This window comes from Panthera tigris, chromosome B1, assembly GCF_018350195.1.
Source record: "Panthera tigris isolate Pti1 chromosome B1, P.tigris_Pti1_mat1.1, whole genome shotgun sequence".
Lineage (NCBI taxonomy): Eukaryota > Metazoa > Chordata > Mammalia > Carnivora > Felidae > Panthera > Panthera tigris.
The window spans coordinates 195852879-195872591 of NC_056663.1; the positions used below are offsets into that span (position 1 = coordinate 195852879).

Here is a 19713-nt window from a genome sequence, read left to right on the forward strand (position 1 = left end):
TTTCCTTTGACACCAAGAGGTTATGATGACAACCTAATTGTTCTTCCTCCCCTGAAGATTTAAGGGGCTACTGCTCTGGCCCAGCTGCATGAGGAGGACACAAAGGACTTCAGACTCTTTATTATGTTCCATGCGCTCATTAAGAAGCATTTTTAAAAAGGAAGCTCAAATAACATTTTAAAATCTCAAAATCAAATTTAAAGAACTTCGAAAAGTTGAATTTTCTACGTTATGGAGATTTTGCTACAGTGGAAAGAGGAGTAGTTTTAAAATGAAAGAGTCCTAGAATAAAAAATAAAATGAAATAAAACCTCAGCTTGACATTTTTCCCCCTAATTTCTGGACTGTGACATGATTTCCCGGGCATTGTTCTCATCTGTCTTAGATTAGAATACTCTGAAATCAAACTCTGAGGCCAAAGCTTATAACAATTATTTCAGTGAGGCATGAAGTATCAGGGACACAGATGTGAATTAAAGACAAAGCAAGGTAAGGAAAGATGTTTTACTTGGTGTTAAACTCAACTGATTGCTTGTATATGCGGCCATCTTCCAACAGGTGTAATGAAATGCCACTTCTTAGAATAGTCCATCTGAAGAGAGATAGAAGACATTATCCACAGAAGAAGAAATTATCCATAGACTCCAATTTCCTCTTGGTCAAGTTAACTCCACAGGGTGTTAATTCGGGTGAACCTCTGGATTGCCCATGTGTGAGTACAGAGAGAGGCTTGTTACACCTTGCTGACAACATAGAAGAGGCATATAGCAACAGCAATGGGTCCATGGAAAGTGTTCATAGAGTTTGATGTGGCTCCATGGAAAGTGTTCGTAGAGTTTGATGCTTAAATAGTGACCGGGATGGAACAAGCAGTCACATGGCCAAAATATTTGAGGTGGTCCAAGAGAGTATATAACTGGTCTTAAAGAGTTATTCTGAGAATTAAGTAGAATAAATTATGCAAAAGATTCAATACATAATAGGTATTTTATTCATGTCATGTTACCAAAATGTTCTGCTTCATCAAAATAAGATGAATTCTTACAAATCTTAATTTAAAGGAAGTCTTCCCTCCATATTCCCACTCAAACAACCTGGACATCTGAGGAGAAGGGACTCTTCTCACCCACTCCTATGTTTCCTTGCATGTGCCATCAGACATAGTGAAAAAGGTCTTTTCTACCCTGAGGTAATGCTGAGAGAATGCAACGCACAAGCCAGGGGCAACACCAAATATCGTTTTGAAGCAAGACTGGGATAAAGGGAGGAAGTGTGCTTTGGAAGCTTCCTGAATGTTCTTTGATGTCATAAAGCAGTAGGGAATAAAGGGCTAACTGAGAATATAAGATGAATAAGGAAATGCACATCTTCGTATTTTTAGAATTTAAATGAAGTTGGAGAATAACCTGCAAGTTGTAAGAAGCCCTGGAGAATGACTAATGTTATCAGCTTAAAGAAATCAAGATCCAGAGAGGGAGGTAAACCATAAGAGACTCTTAATTATAGAGAACAAACTGAGGGGTGCTGGAGGTGGGGGGGATGGGCTGGGCATTAAGGAGGGCACTTGTTGGGGTGAGTACTGGGTGTTCCATGTAAGTGATGAGCCACTGAAATCTACTCCTAAAACCACTATTAAACTATATGTTATCTAACTTGAATCTAAATCAACTCTTGGAAAGGAAAAAAAAAAAAAAAGAAAAAAAGGAAATGAAGACCCTTTCACATTCTTAAAACCCTGTACCTTAAAGAAATTCCCTGGAATAGTTCTTCTCCTATGAGATGAGAAAGCTTCCCTGTTCCTCCCTGTCAACACTCACTCAAATAAGCAGTCCAGAAAGAACAAAACTCAACCCAAGAAAATATAACAAAAAACGAACAAGCATAGTACAGGTACACAACTATTAAAAAGGAAAAAAAGAGGATAAAAAAAGAGCAGGAATAAAATTAGGTACAAAATCAAAGAAAGAAAAAAAAAGAAACTTTCATTTACATAGGTATGGCATACTAGATATCTGATTGGCCATCCAACACACAAAACTGAAATGTCAAAATAATGTAAAAATATCTTAAGGTATATCACTTAAAGGGCATGGATGTAATACATCCACAGATGCAAAAGAAGAAGAGGGAAAGAGAAGGAAGAGAGGAAGAAGAGAAAAAGATTCTAAAATAAATAGAAAGAAAGGAGTGATCCTCCAAAATAAAAATCAATAGATAGATAGATAATAGATAGATAGATAGATAGATAGATAGATAGATAGATAAGGAGGTGGGGAAGCATTTAGACTGGTGGAAGAAACAATAGATGGTGAGTAATTATATTCAATTGGGAGATAAAGTAACTTTCACATTAAAATTCTATAATAGTGAAACTAACTTTCTAAAAGAGCCAGGTAGAAAATCTAACAATTGGAGAAGATGCCTGTTATATACTAGCCAGCGGAATGATGAAATAGCCATATTAGTAAGAGTAAAAATATTTAGAAAAATAAAAAAAACTACCAAATACATTAAGTTTTGTATAATTATAATATATATATATATATATATATATATATTAAATATGGGTTAAAATAATACAAATGATCTTTCTACAAAAAGAAATTGATAATTATACAATAATAGTGGGAAATTTTAATACAATTTTCAGTAATTGAAAGATAAAACAAATAAACAACAAAAAATCAACAAATTTACCTTAACTGACATATTAAAATCAAGACCAATAAGAATGGAGCCAACTAACATCATGTGCCTCCTGACATGATTCAATAAAAAATTTAAAATATCACCTATGAATTAGTCCTACAAAAGTGTTTAACTTGAATGTAATCAAAAAGAAACAATCATAGACATTCAGACTGTGGAATAGTCTATAAGGCGATTGTCCTTAAGTCTTTAAAAAAGTCATTATAAAAAAAGCAATACAAAATATCTAAATTGAATTCTAGAATTAATTTATATATTAAAAGAACCTCAAAGACATGACAATCAGATGTTATATGTGAACCTTAGTTAGATCCGGAAATTAGAAAGATAAAAACATCTGTAAGAGATATTGTGAGGGGGCGCCTGGGTGGCGCAGTTGGTTAAGCGTCCGACTTCAGCCAGGTCACGATCTCGCGGTCTGTGAGTTCGAGCCCCGCATCAGGCTCTGGGCCGATGGCTCGGAGCCTGGAGCCTGTTTCCGATTCTGTGTCTCCCTCTCTCTCTGCCCCTCCCCAGTTCATGCTCTGTCTCTCTCTGTCCCAAAAATTAAAAAATTAAAAAAAAAAAAAAAAAAAGTTGAAGAAAAAAAAAAAATTAAAAAAAAAAAGAGATATTGTGAGCTGTGGCAACCTGAATACAGAGGGTATGATAGGGTTCCTTGATTTAGAAAATTAAACTACAGGACATCTAGTTAAACTTGAATTTCATAAAACAATGAACAGTATTTTAGTATAAGGATGTACCACTCAATATTTGGGACATAGTAATATCAAATAGTTATTTGTTGTTTATCTGAAATTCAATTTAGTTTGGGTATTATGTATTTTATCTGGCAACCCTACTGTATATTCAGTGATATTGTACAATTGCTATTTTTTAGCTCATTTAACGAGATTCAGTGGTGAAATATCATAGGGCCTACAATTTTCAAGTTATTCTGAAAAAAACATTTTGATACTAAAACTTTATCAATTGAGGTGAAGGATATACTGTTGAAATCATTATTCTCTAATGTCTTCTGAAATTTTTTTAAAATATAAAATTGGCAAAAAGTCCATCAACTCCTGACTTCTATATGAGCCATTTCTCTTAAAATTAATATGTAATATTGAGTTTTTTAAATGGTTCTTTTCTGCCATGTGGTGAATTAAACTATCTTTCAGACCATTTCGAAAGGCGGGGATCACTCTAGGAGAAATTTATTTCATTTGGGAAAAAATCTTTTAAAAAAGTAAAATAGAAGATTTTAACAAAATACTTAATAACTTTGATCTAATTGTCAAATGTAGAACATTGTGCATGAGAGTTGGTGCAACTGAGGAATGGTATGTACCTGATGGACATACATTATTTTAATCATCCATAAAACAATAACAAAATGTGATTAGACGTATTTTTCAGAAAGCAACTATCAACAAATTCCAAAATCTATCTTATGGATTATGATCTCTGATAACCAATAATAACAATACCACATTCTTCTAAATAGCTGAGGTGCCATTTAAAAAAGAAACTTAGAAAATGTTTATAATGGAAAACTAAAGGAAATACGTTAGAATAAAATTTGTGAAACACAGCCAAAGCAGTATTTTGAGGGAGACTTATAGCCATGACGGTGTCCATTAAAAGAGAAGAAAAGTTCAAAACTAGTGAATTAAATATCAAATTATGTTCTTTTTGGACTCAATATAACCTTGAAAACAAAGACGTTCCCCTTGTTATATTGTATTCCTGAGAGTGCTATCCATTCACTAAAGCAGTAAGTTAATCTTACAGATTGAATATGTGTTCCCCCCACAATTCATTGTTGAAGTCCTAACTTCCAGTTCTTCAGCATGTGCCCTTATTTGGAAATTGGGTCATTGAAATTGTAGCTAATTAAGATGAAGATTTAACCCAATATGAGCCATGGTTGGGCTCTTAATCCAATGTGACTGGGGTCCTTATTAGAGGGGATATTTGGAGACAGAGACACACACATAGGGAAAACACCATGTGAAGACAAAGACAGAGATCAGAGTGATACTTCTGTATACCAAAGATTACCAGAAAAGCACCAGAAACTACAAGAGAGGCATGTAGATTGTTCTTCAGAGATCTCATAAGGAACCAGCCTTGTCAACATCTTAATCTTGGACTTCCAGCCCCCAGAACTGTGAGACAATGAATTTCCATGGTTTAAGTCACTCACTGTGTAACACTTTGTCACAGCAGTTCTAGCCAACTCATGCAGTTACCTTATTGACTATGTGGGCCATTCGTTGGAAAGCCCTTTGTTTTCTCTGAACTCAATACATTATTCACTATTGTATTTTGAAGCTTCTAACCCCATCATCTTTTTGTAGACCTTGCCAATGCGTGAAATTCCTGACAAGCAATTCCAGAATCCGTTACTTGAAAACATACATCCTAGGTTTAAAACCTCTCCCAAATATAGGATAAGAAAAGGAATCTTATAGGTAAATAATTTATCTGTCTGGCCCAAGCAACCAATATATGCTGAATAAACTGTATCTGTAAACTAGCATGTTAAAGCACCAGAATATGTTGATTTTGTTTGCACAGACATTTATGGTGGCTTTTTGGAGAGTGGCTATCAAGCTGAATGCAGGCCATATGTTATCAAAAGCATAAAACATACACATACAAAAAAAGTGTTATTTGGATGACAAGAGAATTTTAGGGCAAAAAATACACATAAGAAAAACATTGCTACTTTATAATATATACATGTTGAAAGATGACAATTATGTGTTATGCTTCTTTTTAAATTGTACAGTAATTTGAGTTGCAATTACAATTTTAAATGAACAATTGGGAAGGATAATTATATCTCATTATGTCAACTGGGCTTCTCTAACGAGCTCTCTTACTAGATACTAGTGAAAGTAAGATAGACTCCAAAATATGATTTAGGTAGCAAAATGCTATCTTCGTCTTTTGTTTTTGAGTTGTTTCTCTAGCAAATCACGTTTGGTAGTGACCCGTTAAGTTTGGGAGACATACGTCATTTGAAAGACGTGGAAACTTTATTTTGCAGCCAGTTTCTAAAAATTATTATCAGGAAGAATAAAGAATTTTAAGTAAAAGTGTCAAATTAAAAAGCAGCAAATACAGTTAAGGAAAAGAAGGGTGGGCATATCTATTTGAATATTTGCGGGGTGGATATGAAACCATGAGAAACAAAGTCGTTAAGTGACTCTGAGTACAATGTACTTAACTTTTCGGCTTCAGTTTTCTCATCTCTAAGTGTGAATAATACATTTTTCCTCTCAATTTTGGTTTGATGGTTAAAGGAATTTGTAGTTGTAATGTAGTCAGCTGTAGGGTAGCAATCAGACATTGTTAGCCTCCTTTCTGTCAATTATGAAAGGGAAAGGTGGTTCTGACATTTTTATGCAACTTTTGAGAACACAAAATCATTCATGTTTCACTTTTTTGGTGAATTCCCCCCAATCTGATTAAATAAGATTAGATTACTTGGGGGAGTGAGTTTATAGTTGTGGCTCCGTTATAATGTGGGCGACAAGAGGGTCTCCAAGGAAATCCTCCTTGAAACACTTGTCCTCACTGGGAAGGTCTTTAGGAGGCTCTCCTCTGGGGCCTCTTGTGCTTTTCTCTGACAACATTTTGCAAATATTTAAAAACAGAAACCACTGGGGTGCCTGGGTGGCGTCAGTTGAGCGTCTGACTCTTGATTTCGGCTCAGATTCTCATGGTCTGTGAGTTCAAGTCCCACATCTGTACTCTCAGTGCAGAGCCTGCTTCAGACTCTCTGTCTCCCTTTCTCTCTGCTTCTCTTCCATTATCTCTCTCTCTGTCTCTCAAAAGTAAATAAATATTTAAAAAAGAGAGGTCATTTCTTTTCAGGGCAGTCATTATTCCATAAAGTTACTTCTTTAAATCCTACTGGCTTTCTGAAGATAATGTCTTTTATAAAACTACCAATTTGGAAAAGGGTCAAAATATAGACTGGGTACCCACAGATTTGGATTTATTCCTGACTCAAAAGGTGGTATTGGGCAAAATTTGACTCCTTCATATTTTATCTTCCTACTAGAAACATGAGAGGTCAAAATACATGCCATCAAGCAATCTTGCTAGAGAAATATCAATTCTTAATCTAATCTGATTGCTCTTGATCGTAAAGAAAAAGCAAGAAGACCCTTCTGTAAAATTCACCTAGTTCTCTCAGGCACATGGCCTTTCAGTCAGCAAAAGGAATGTTTGATGTGTTAAATAGTCTAATTCAGAAATTCCGATTTGAAGGTAAGACTCACTCTTTATATAGGGTTGTGTTTGATATTTCAGAGGAGGATGGGTAAAGGAACAAAATCAAATTTTATCCTGGGGAGTCGATGGTAACATTTTTAAATCACTCCACTTCTGACAATTCATCTCAAAAACATTAAAGAAACATGTGCAATGACAGTTTTAAAAATAAAAGTTTAGAAAAAGATAAAGGTGGTGACACATTGTAACTACATCCACTGCGTTACAATTTGGCATTTAAGAGTGTATAAGGAGAGGGGCGCCTGGGTGGCGCAGTCGGTTGAGCGGCCGACTTGTGCTCAGGTCACGATCTCGCGGTCCGTGAGTTCGAGCCCCGCGTCGGGCTCTGGGCTGATGGCTCGGAGCCTGGAGCCTGTTTCAGATTCTGTGTCTCCCTCTCTCTCTGACCCTCCCCCGTTCATGCTCTGTCTCTCTCTGTCCCAAAAATAAAAAAATAAAAAACGTTGAAAAAAAAATTAAAAAAAAAAAAGAGTGTATAAGGAGATAGTTCTTTAAAAAAAAATGTTTATTTTTGAGAGACAGAGACAGAGATAGAGACAGACTGTGAGCAGGGGAGGGGCAGAGAGAGAGGGAGACACAGAATCGGAAGCAGGCTCCAGGCTCCAAGCTGTCAGCACAGAGTCGGACGTGGTGCTTGAACTCATGAATGGTGAGATCATGACCTGAGCTGAGTCAGACGCTTAACCAACGGATCCACCCAGGCACCCAGATATTTCTGAGTTTAGAAGACAATATCTGGATCTCCATTTATATATTTATTTTCTCACCCTTATTATTTCAGTTTTGTTTTGCTTTTATTTTATATCATACATACCATATTGGTATAATAGTACATGTATATAACTTTTAAACAAGTAAAGAAAATATGTAATACAAATAGTTTGGGATAAATGATCTACCTGTGATCACTGGGTATGATCGATAAAACTTTGGAGACCACTGAGTTAAATTCAAAACATTGCTGTAGGAAAATAGATATTAACACTTATTGATTTTTGCTGTAAGAGAGATCGTTGCCAAGATCCTACTTCAAGGCTCCCATGTTCTCTGTTCCAGCTGCCTAAATGTTCTTTCTCCCCAAATCAATCTAGTTCCTTCCCAACATCTTCCAGGTCTCTTAAAATATTGTTTTTCTCCTAAGTCATCCTTGTATATCTTATCTAAAATTTAATACCCCTGCCCCAATGTTTCATATACCTTACTACTCTCTCTATTTTTCTTCTGAGCACTTATCACTCCTTACTCATCTATTGCCTATTTTATTAATGTTTTAGACTACACTATAACTTCCTGTATTGAACAAGAGAGTAAACTTTCATTCATTCATTCATTCATTCCTCATAATTGAGCTTAAATACATCACCATGCTCTATATGGTTTTCTTTTTACATTTGGAATTATTTTCTGATCAGAAGAGGAAAAAAAAAATCTCCTTTATGAGCTTCAGAAAACAGAAAATTTTTCTTAACTCACTTCTGTTAAATCTTTTTCTCTCTGGTCATGAAGTATGTGATCAGGCAGGTTGGCATGGTTTTATTGGTCAGTTAATATAACACTAACAGTTACAGTACGTATTCTGTGGCTTCACTTTACCTACAGAACTTATTTAATCTGTACCACAAATACAATATGTTGTTGGATTTCCATTTGATAAGACTGGAAACTGAGACAAAGGGTATTAAGTAACTTGACCAGAAATTATACAACTAATGTCTATACTTAGCACTGGAGTAGGAGTTTCTGGAAATCAAAAGTTATATACCAGATGCATCTTCTGTTCTTAAAAAATATGAATACTCTAGGGGTGCCTAGGACTCCATTGCTTAAGTGTCAGACTTTGGCTCAGGTAATGATCTCACATTTGGTGAGTTCGAACCCTGCGCTGGGCTCTGTGCTGACAGCTCAGAGCCTGAAGCCTGCTTCGAATTCTGTGTCTCCCTCCCTCTCCATTCCTCCCCCATTGCGCGCTCTCTCTCTCTCTCTCTCTCTCTCTCTCTCTCTCAAAAATAAATAAAAATTTAAAAAATCAAAAAATTAAAACTCTGGAATATCTGATTCATAGATGAATTAATTAGTGAGTGAATGAGTGAACCAATCAACTGAGTCACTTATAAAAGAGTTAAAGAACAATACATACTACATGATCAAACACTGTCTTTGTGGTTACTGAAATGAAGTGCTTTGAGATCTGCAGAGGAAAAAAAAACAGTCAATACAATCGGTATCGGAGGGAAGTGAGGTAATCTCCAACTGTAGGAAGGAAAAAGCAATTCAGTTAATTCAACACGCATATAATATCCACACAATGCTTGAAAGCCATTGGGCTAGATCCTAGGGATACAGAAACAAAAGTGATATGTTTGCTGTCCTAAACATCTTTCTAGTGGAAGAGAAAGATTGATACAGAAATAACTGCAAAAGGGTTGGTTTAAGCACTAATAAAATAAAAATAAGATGTAGAAGTGTTATAGAAGAGAAGGCAGCAAGGCTGAGTGCTTTTCTAAATGTTTACAGAAAAGCCTTATAGATATTATTTGTAATTAAATTCAAATTTCCTTTCAGGGCAAAGAGCCTTTGTGACAGTGTCCTCGTGCTTTACATTTGTTTGAATTCTTTTCTTAAACTTCAGTGAACAGTGGAACTGAATTCTGTATATTACATCCCATAAATAGGAAATGGACCTTAGCTCATTTTTTGTGTGTTTTTTTCTGTGAAGCCAAATGATGTCTATGTCATTAGAGTAAATTAGTGCTCTAGGATTATTTCTTTAACTAGAAAAATATGTAGATGCCAAATTTTCACGCGGACGTTACCAACAAAAACTGCTGATCGCTTTTGACAATGGGGATTCATTTCAGAGAATCCACATCGACTGCAGAAACAGGGTCTCTGCTCTAAACCAGGCATTTTTGTAACCGTCGCATTTCCCCTTGCAAAGCTGCTCATATATATATTTGAATATTTTTCATCCTTTAAGAGGATGGGAGATTATTTGCAATTTAACGTATTAAGTTGAGATGTGCCTAAAGGACCCAGAACAAACGTTAAGTGTAACATAAGTCTAGCAGGACAATTACTTGCTTAATGACTCAGAATTTGTGCCCAGCAACGCACGCCATGATAGATGGAAGATTTAAGCATTTACAATGTAGTTTTCAGACGATACCATTATGCCAAAAAGTATTCACACAGATCCAGAAATCAAAGGATATTTGCAAAGTCATCAAAAATTGAAACGAATACTGCTGAAGTGAGGATTCAAAGGGTCCAGGAATTAAAATTAAGAACTCCAAAGACTCTCAGGCAATGCAGCGGTCAGGGACGGTCCCAGAATGCTATAGAAAAGAATGATCCTGACGACCTATTCTGTCAAGTGCTGTGCTAGTCTTTCTTTTCTGTTACTAAACCAATCTGGTCTTCCTCTGAATCCATGATGCTCATCAGGAAATCAACTATGTCACATTTAGGAAAGGTAAAAATACAGAAGGAGAATGCCAGTTTTGAGCTATTGCTAAAGACCAGACAAAATTCTTGGGGCACCTGTGTAACTCAGTTGGTTCAGCGTCCCACTTCGGCTCAGGTCATGATCTCATGGTTCGTGAGATCAAGCACGGAGTCTGCTTGGAATTCTCTCTTTCCCTCTCTCTGTCCCTTCCCTGCTTGCTCGTTCTCTCTCAAAATAAATAAATATCAAAAAAAAAAAAAATGTAAGTGCCCTTCTTTGAGATAAGCGTTCAGAACACCCGCCTGTCGAGGTGATTCCTAATTCACTGGTGGCCAGAGCCCGTGTCTGGTGGTTCCCTCTGTTGTTCTGTGCAATCTAATTCCAAAGCCCTTACGACCCACCAACTAGTAGAGAGAAGGCCCCCAGTGTCCACGGGAGAGCTTGTCCAAGAACCTTAAACAATGACAGGGAGGTGACAGTGTATAAAAGTATGGGATTCCAACCAGGCCTTAGTTTATGGGTTCTTGATCCCCTTCTGAATGTGCCCTAGTTTATTTCTGGCTGAACTATGGTCTTGGGAAAAGGGTTGACCCTCAACCCAGCAACCACCCAAACTTAGTTCATTTTCTCTGTGGACTCTCACCATGTTCTTCTACCCTCCACTGTTCTGAGTATCTTTTTTGTCTTTATAAACATTTTTATGTACTTATACCTCAATGATATGAAAAAAAAAGGAGGGTGGGCAAAACGCTATCCCTTCTCCAGTTTTTCAAAGCTAAAAAATGTGCTGAATTAAACCTTTAAGAAATACAATAGGACTACTGGACTGACAAAACCTGTCTTTAAATATATATATATATATCTTCTGGGTGAGGGCAGAGGGAGAGGGAGAGAGAATCCCAAGCAGGCTCCATAATGTCAGTGCCCAGCAAAGCTCCACACAGGACTCAAACCTACAAACTATGAGATCATGATCTGGGCCAAAATGAAGAGTCAGAGGCTTAACTGACTAAGCCACCCAGGCGCCCCTGACCAAAACCTTTCTTTTGTCATGTTTCTTTAAATATCCAGACCTTTGTCTTGAAAATGAGGAGGTGGTCTGTCTGGAGACTCAGAGGACCGTTATAGGATGATGTTCATAATGTGCCTTCACTTCACGGAAAAAGAAGGACTTGGGGTGACCAGGCCAAGCAAAAGGATGTGTTATCAAACTCTGTATTTTTATAAAGCACAACAGGAATTCAAAGGACAAAGTTTCCTCATTTCCTGGGGTGCTTTCCACTGTAACTCAGTACCCTGGCCCCTTCTACAAAACAGTAATGCAACTCTTTAAGCAACTGAAGAGTCAGAAAGGCCATTGCTAATAAGAACATCTTAAAAGCTAATGTATATTCATTTACTTCCTGTCAATTTCAGTTGTCTTCTATGTTTCACTTCACCTCCTAGATTCCTTATGAGTATCTCTACAAAGAGTCAAGTGAAGACTGCAGAAAAATATCCACACTCTTAAAAGAAAATGAAAAACACTTTGCTTGATTATCCATGTATATTTGCTCATGGACATGTTTAAGGGATGCATTATCAAAATAATGTATATATGCATATTTTCACTTACATATTTATGCTTTTTGAGAGAAGCATTAAGATATGTTAAAGTTCATTGGAAGATCAGAAAGTCATATTTAAACACTAACCCTGGTGAGAGCCACACACTTTTGAGAAAGTCAGTTAATGCCTCCGAACATTACATCCAATAACCTCACTCCTAACTCCTACCTTCCTGGAACTCTCAGCAGTGTGCCCAGAAATAAGGCCAGTTTGCCCCTTGGAACGTTAGGAAGCTGCCTCAACTACTGATCACCAAACATAAAATGTGACCCCTATGACTTGCATCCTTTCCTACTTTCCACTGTGTCTGTGGAAGGACTATTCTCCCATACCTAGGAGGAGCTCTGAGTCCTATCTCTTTCTCTCCCCTCACCCCTTCTCTCTTCTCTCTCCTCCTGCCCCTCCTCTTCTTTCTTTCCCTGCTGCTCCTCTTCTTCTCCCCCTCCTCCTCCTCCCCCTCCCCCTCCTACTGTTCCTCCTCATTCTTTTCTTCCTCCCCCTCCTTCTTCTCCTCCCCCTCTCCCTCCTCCTCTACCACCTTCTTCGTCTCCTCCTTCTTCTCCTTCTCCTCCTCCTCCTTCTCCTCCTCCTCATTCTTCTTCTTCTTCTTCTTCTTCTTCTTCTTCTCCTCCTCCTCCTCCTTCTTCTTCTTCCTCTTCCTCTTCTCATCCTTCTCCTTCTCCTTCTCCTTCTTCTTCTTCTTCTTCTTCTTCTTCTTCTTCTTCTCCTTTTTCTTTTTCCTCTCCTCCTCCTCCTCCTTCTTCTTCTTCTTCTTCTTCTTCTTCTTCTTCTTCTTCTTCTTCTCCTCCTCCTCCTCCTTCTTCTTCTTCCTCTTCCTCTTCTCCTCATCCTTCTCCTTCTCCTTCTTCTTCTTCTTCTTCTTCTTCTTCTTCTTCTTCTTCTCCTTTTTCTTTTTCCTCTCCTCCTCCTCCTCCTCCTCCTTCTTCTTCTTCTTCTTCTTCTTCTTCTTCTTCTTCTTCTTCCTCTTCTTCTGTACATTTAAACACCCACACTTGTTCTTTGATACCATTTTAACTGCACACTGCAGATTTGCTATGCTGTCTTCATTGTGATTCTAATCAACATTGTTTGCAATTTCTTTTGTAATTTTGCCTTTATCTTGTTAGATTTTTACATAATATATATTAGTTTTCTTTTCATTCCTAATTCAATTTTCATTGTGCTTATTGGACATGATCCATGGAATTTTTATTTTTAGAAAATAAAAGAGGCTTACTTTATAGTTTAGTCTTCAAATAATTTATAAATATCCCCAAAGGACAAAAATTCTTTATTCTTTGTGTGAAAGGCTTTATCTCTCTCTCCTCCTCTGTATTTCTCTGTTAATATTAGCTCTAGCCCTTGGATTTTATTTTCCCATATTTTTACTTATTTTTTTTTTGCTTGTTATAACTATTTTGGATAAGGTTGTTTGTAGAAACTGTGGTCTGGATCGTGTCATGGTGATCTTTGAAAATACCTCTTTGTAAATTATCTGTGTATGCTGAGTTAATTTTTTTAGAATGAAGTGTGACCAAAAAAGAGAAAACTGTCCTTCGGGGCCTGATTTTTAGATGTAAACTTTAAAATGTGTGAGGCAAACACAGAAATCCTAGGTCTTCTCTGGTCTGAGAAAGGAGATGTAAACTTTTGTGTTCACTTCAAGTTCCATTTTGGTTACGAGGAAGAACTTTGGGGTCCAATATTCCAGTTTCCACCCTAGCTCACTCATTTACTATGAGATTTGGGCATATTACCTCATCTCTAGACTTCTTAATTTTTTTTCCATCTGTAATATGGAAAGAAATATAATTACTTCACACAATGTTATGAAGATTAATGATTAATCAGCTAATCTATGAACAACGCTTGTATACTTTCTAGCTCACAATAAGTGTTATTTAAATCACAACCATTATTGTGACATTATTAATGGTTATAATGCAGAACAAAGTTACCAGCAATTTCACGGTATCTTGTTTTCATAGCTGCTGTGCACTTATTCACACAAGAAAGCTAGAAAAGTGGGAAGAATAGCAGTTCCTATCCTGACTCACAGATGAAAAGCCCAAGACTTACCCTGTGAAAGGGGTCTGTTCAATGTCATTTAAACAATCAGCAATACAGTCGGACCTTGAACTGGGGACATTTGACTGCAAACTTACCGTGCTTTTATTCCAATTTACTGTATTTTTAGTGCATTTAAAGTAATTTGTCTTTTGCATTAATACCCTACAGGTACTTGGGGAAAAAAAAAAACAGGCACACAAAAATGAGATATGCAGGAGTATTTAAAAAGTAATTGAAAAACGGGGGTCAAGAGGAGAATCTTTAAAGAAAAATACACCAATTCAGAGAAACGAAGGGGCAGGTCTAGTGACTGCTTTGGAGGCCGGCGAGGAAGGACATGAAATGCAGGCACAAGAGGTCAAGCTTAAAATAATAGATGCTTACGAGGCTGATTCTTCATTATTACTGTTATTCAAACAAAGACCCACAGCTGTTACCTGGACCTTTGGCCCAAACCACACGCTTCTTTATATATGTATTGTGAATTTCACTGAAAGGGCTGTTCTTAAGTAACATTTTTAAAGGAATAAATGTGTGGGAAAATGACACTGAATGGAGCTCAAATTTGTACATAAGTTTCTTGGATCAGTGACTCAATATCTTCAACCCCCTACCCTTTTCTCACAAATAATATTAAAATTAAACAAAAAGACTTGCTGCAGATAGGAAGTGCCAGCCAATCCCCACCCCTTCCCTACCATGCTCATGGAAAGAGAATTGGTGTGAGTTAGAAGAGAAGAAGAAATAAATTTTTAGTATCAGACCTTCCATCAAGCACTTCACACATCCTCAAATGCAATTCTCAGAACAACCTTGTGAAGCAGATCATACTTTGCCCTGAAAATGGTGGACAACTGATGGCCACATCGACCAAATCCAGCCTGCCGCCTGTTTTTTTTTAAAGTTTTACTAGAACACAGCCACCTTCATGTCACTTAAATCTGACCTATGGTTATTTTTCAGCTACAAGGGCCTAGTTGAGTGGTTACAAAAGAGAAAATGTGGACAGCAAAACCAAAACGCTGTAAGATTGTCAAGCCCTAGATAAGGAAACTGAGACTCAATGAGAATGAATATTATGTTTAATGTCAAATAGCTCTTGGCCTTTCGAAGGAAGAGATTGGTCTTGGATTTTCCCAGTTCAACATGAGATGAAATCCAGAGACTTCTTTGGGGCAACCAAGATGGATGTCTCTCTAAATGTGCCATTAAGGAACATAGTTTCATCTGAGAGAACATGGGTGTTCACATAGAGAAGGTTTGCAGTTCAGAATCTGAAGAACTGATGAGAGCACCAGATTCCCTCTGACTTGTCAGTGACCCTGTTGGACAGTGTACAAGGTAAATGAGGGAACGTTAGCCATTATGCTGCACAAACTGGGCAAGAAACACAGATACGTGTTTGTAAGGTCGTTCAGTGCCAACTCAAAGTTTTGTTTCTTTGCTAGACAATTCGTTCCCTGTCATAGGATTTCCTTTTAACTTTGACACCTCTTTGAATTTTTTTTTTTTAATTTCCTATTGCCCTAAGACAGTTTGCTGACTTCAGCCTTTTGGCCGATAAGAAGGAAGAGGGCAGGGTAAGCAAAAGGAAACATCTGGGCACAGACATGTGATTTGTGAATTAAGGGCAGGCCTCTTAGATGTTCCTGTTAGTATTTGCCTTGCATTGCCAGGTAATCTCCCATTGGTTTGGTTTTTTTTTTTTTTTTTTTTTTTTGGATTTTTTTCCTCATCAATCATAAAGTCAAAAAGTTATGAGATTATCAAGTTAGGAAAACAATGTGATATAGTTGGAAAAACTCACTTAGACATACACTCAGAAAACAGACTCAAGTCCTGCTTTTACACCAAAGATCCAATGCAATAATCAGCTGTTGAAATGCCATATAAGCCCACTTTTATTGGAAAATGGGGGCAAATTCTGCCACCATCTCACCACAAGGTTGTTGTAAGGATCAAGGTAGATGATGCCAGTGAACACGCTCTTAAGCTAATAGAGACCATGTAAGGTACCCAGGATCATTAAAATGATAATGATGATGATGATGATAATGATAATGGCAAAGATGACCAACTCAGGACATTTGTGAAAGAGAAAGAAGGTGGGTGTTAATAATTACATTGGGACAACTCTTTAAGCCAGGATGGCTCTACACAGAATGGACATACAACCATGGCCATCCTTCTGAAGCGTTCTATTTCACGTGTTTAATTTCCAAGCACCATACCTGAGTCTAGGGTGGGAGAGGGAGAATTTATTACCCTTTCCAGGAACGTGGCTGATTGGAGAAAATCCTGACTTGGAAAGAGAGCAGAAGGGGAGTGCAGGGGAGAGAGGGATCCTAACACTTCTGACCGGCACCCTCCAGGGGAGACACCCTTCTGCTCACATAGTTCTCACCTCCTCTGTCCCTCAAGCGCCTCCGGTCAAGAGTCTCAAACCAGCTTTGCTTTGCCACAAACTCCCCTTTACGATACTTCCTTCCTTCTTATGAAAATTGTACTAAAGTGCATGCTTCCATTAATTGCCCGTAGTTTATCTGACAGAAAGTATGTTGTGTTATCATCTAAAACTGATTCAGTTTCAAACCCACTTTCAAACTTTTCAAACCCACCACCACTGATTCTGTCAAGACACTTAACGTATCTCACCTTCACTATTACAAGAGTCTCTATCTGGCTTCTCGGCTTCCAGTCCCCACACTTTCACCCACCCTGACTTTTCTGTCTCCTCCTCTTCCCTTGGAGCTTTGAGCTGACGAATACACGCACAGGATGGAGTACAGGGTGCTCGTGTCGCAGCGCCTGTGAGAGGACGTGTGCCACACAGGCACACGACCCAGGACCACAGACGCTCCTAGGGATCCGTGCTGTGCTTTGCACCTTGTGTGGCACAGAACGCAGACTCCGTAACTCACTCTGGAGCAGCAGGTGGAGTGTTACCACCTTCTCATAAGCGTTCACCATATGCCCAGAAACGTAGATGCTTTGGAGTTCCGCTGTTTGCAAAAAAAAGTACAGGCATGTTTCAGGAGCCACTTCTCGGCTCCTGAGGTTTGTCTTGCTGAATATATTCCGTGCGTCTTTATTCTTCGATGCTTTCAATTTATGCACAGGGGGATTATCATATCTGACTGATTTGCTAGGCCAGTCCTGATTTCAGAAAGCACATTGCATACTATAAACCATTACCGCCACGGGAGACCTTTCATATCTAGTTCAGTGCATCAGGAACTCATTTATGAGATAACGCTCCTGGAAGTCAAGGTCTCTTTATAGAACTCTGTGATGTAATGATTTTATAACACATCTAAATTCATCACCTAAAATAGGAAAGTGTTGACTATCAGAAAATGTGATTATGATACATGAATGCAATATGAAAGTCATGCCATTATAATGGGATCGAGGGACAAGTTAGTTAGGGGGATGATTTTACTCTTTTTGTTTCTGCAGTTGTTGATGTCTGCTTACGTTACTCTATATGCATTCAGTTAGCCTTTGTTGAGACTTAACAGGAGATAACTTATTAGAAAGAAATGAGGGGAGGGGCACCTCGGTGGTTGAGTTGGTTGAGCGCCTGACTTAGGGCTCAGGTCATGATCCCATGGTTAGTGAGTTTGAGCCCCACATTGGGTTCTCGCTGTCAACACAGAGCCTGCTTTGGATCCTCTCTCTCCCTCTCTCGGTCCCCCCTCCCCTGCTCATTCGCCCTCTCTCAAAAATTAAAAAAAAATTTAAAAAAGAAATTAGGGGAGAAGATCCTACAATTGAGAAAATTCTGAAATCGACTTAGAGCTCTCTTTGTAGTTTTAAGATATTTATATACCTAATCCCTTTCTCCGATATTCCCCAGGAATGATATTTATGATTTGTTTGGACCCAAACCTATAGGAGGGGGTGGCAGGGAGGGGCTCTGCATTTCTGGAAGCAGTGTATTTAGGATGCAAAGGAAAACTGACAAGAAAGGTTGCAGATGGGTTACCTTGTATTGTGACCAAATCCTGATATGTTGAAAATAGGCAACACCAATTAATTCTGCAAATCTCGGATATGGAGTCAAAGAGGTGGGGTTGAAGCCCAGCTTTCCTCCTTACAAGCTGAGTTATATTAGGCAGACAATTAACTGCCACTAGGCTCAATGATATGCTTAAGTGAGAGTAATAATAATAATAATAATAAATTATATATATGTGTGTATATATATATATATATATATATATAACATAAGGAATGAAGGAACTAATGTATAACTGTTATTATATATATACATATATATGTACATACATATGTGTATATATATGTAATATTATATATATATGTATATATAATATTATATTATAGTATAGTATGGTATAGTATAGTATAGTATAGTATATGTATAAATAATATTATGTATAAAATTGCCTCAATGATTATTTTAGGATCAAAGGCATAAAAATTGCTTGGTATCTAAAGAATGTTGACACAAATAAACATAAGCACTAAACAGTGATGAATCACATATGGCTGACCTTTTTTTTTTTAATACTAATGTTTTACACATAGAAACTCTGTAGAGAAGGCCACCATTTAAACATATAATAAACCCATTGAGAATGTCAACCATTGGTGATGCAAACTAGACCAGATCTAAGCATTAAGAGATTCCACGCCTAGGTGGCTCAGTCGGTTAAGCGTCTGACTTCGGCTCAGGTCATGATCTCACGGTTTGTGAGTTCAACCCCCACATTGGGCTCTGCGCGGACAGCTCAGAGCCTGGAGCCTGCTTCGGATTCTGTCTCTTGTCTCTCCGTCCCTCCCCTCCTCACTCTCTGTCTCTCTCTCAAATATAAAAAATAAGAAACACACAAAAAAATTTTAATAAAAAATTTAAAAAAAATAAAAACAAAGAGATTCCAGATATGCCCCTTAGATCGGGAAAAGCCACAACTCGTGTGTTGCCTTCATCAGAACAATATTTAATTTTATGCCCATCATCTACTGCAGCCTTTCTTGAAGGATTCTGAAAATCCCTTTATTGGAAGTTAGGTCAACATAGCTATTGTGTTTTCTTCCAGCCTGTTCTTCCTAAGTGCTGTTCAAGTCACCAGCAGCTCAGAAAACCATCGAACATCGGAGAATGGCCACTGCACACATTAATGCGTCCACTGCTGCCCTTTGACCGTTTTTGTACCTATTCATGCTGTTTCAGGTTCAATGTTGTCATCTCACACTGGACTCCTGTTCTCTAACAAGTGACTGTGTAATCGGGGAGGAGAGAAATCGCAAGGTTTCTAACGTAACTACGTGGGGCTTTTATTGTGTTTTCTCTTCCAGTTTAGAGATAGTCGATGGATAAAAAGTAAATATTCCCGAGGGCTCTTTTTCTGAACTGCAGTGGCATTATTAGTAATGCCTACTTCATTGGTGTGTAAGATTTGAAAATGTTCCATAAAGCATCAAGCACAATGCAAACATTCGTTATTATTGTTATGACTTTTTTATTACATCTAGAGGGAAAAGAGTGCTGAAAGTTATAACTACGAATTGTAGTTACTTTACAGTCCCATAAACAATATCATGAAAAGCCTTAAATGCTAAGA

General features: G+C 37.6%; 1 long non-coding RNA gene across 1 annotated transcript; it reads left to right on the plus strand.

The window, feature by feature from the left end:
* Positions 1-1328: 1328 nt before the first annotated feature.
* LOC122237779 lies at positions 1329-19590 on the plus strand. The gene is made up of 2 exons (XR_006216422.1): positions 1329-1478; positions 19189-19590. It is a non-coding gene; the product is annotated as an uncharacterized LOC122237779 (long non-coding RNA).
* Positions 19591-19713: the final 123 nt, after the last annotated feature.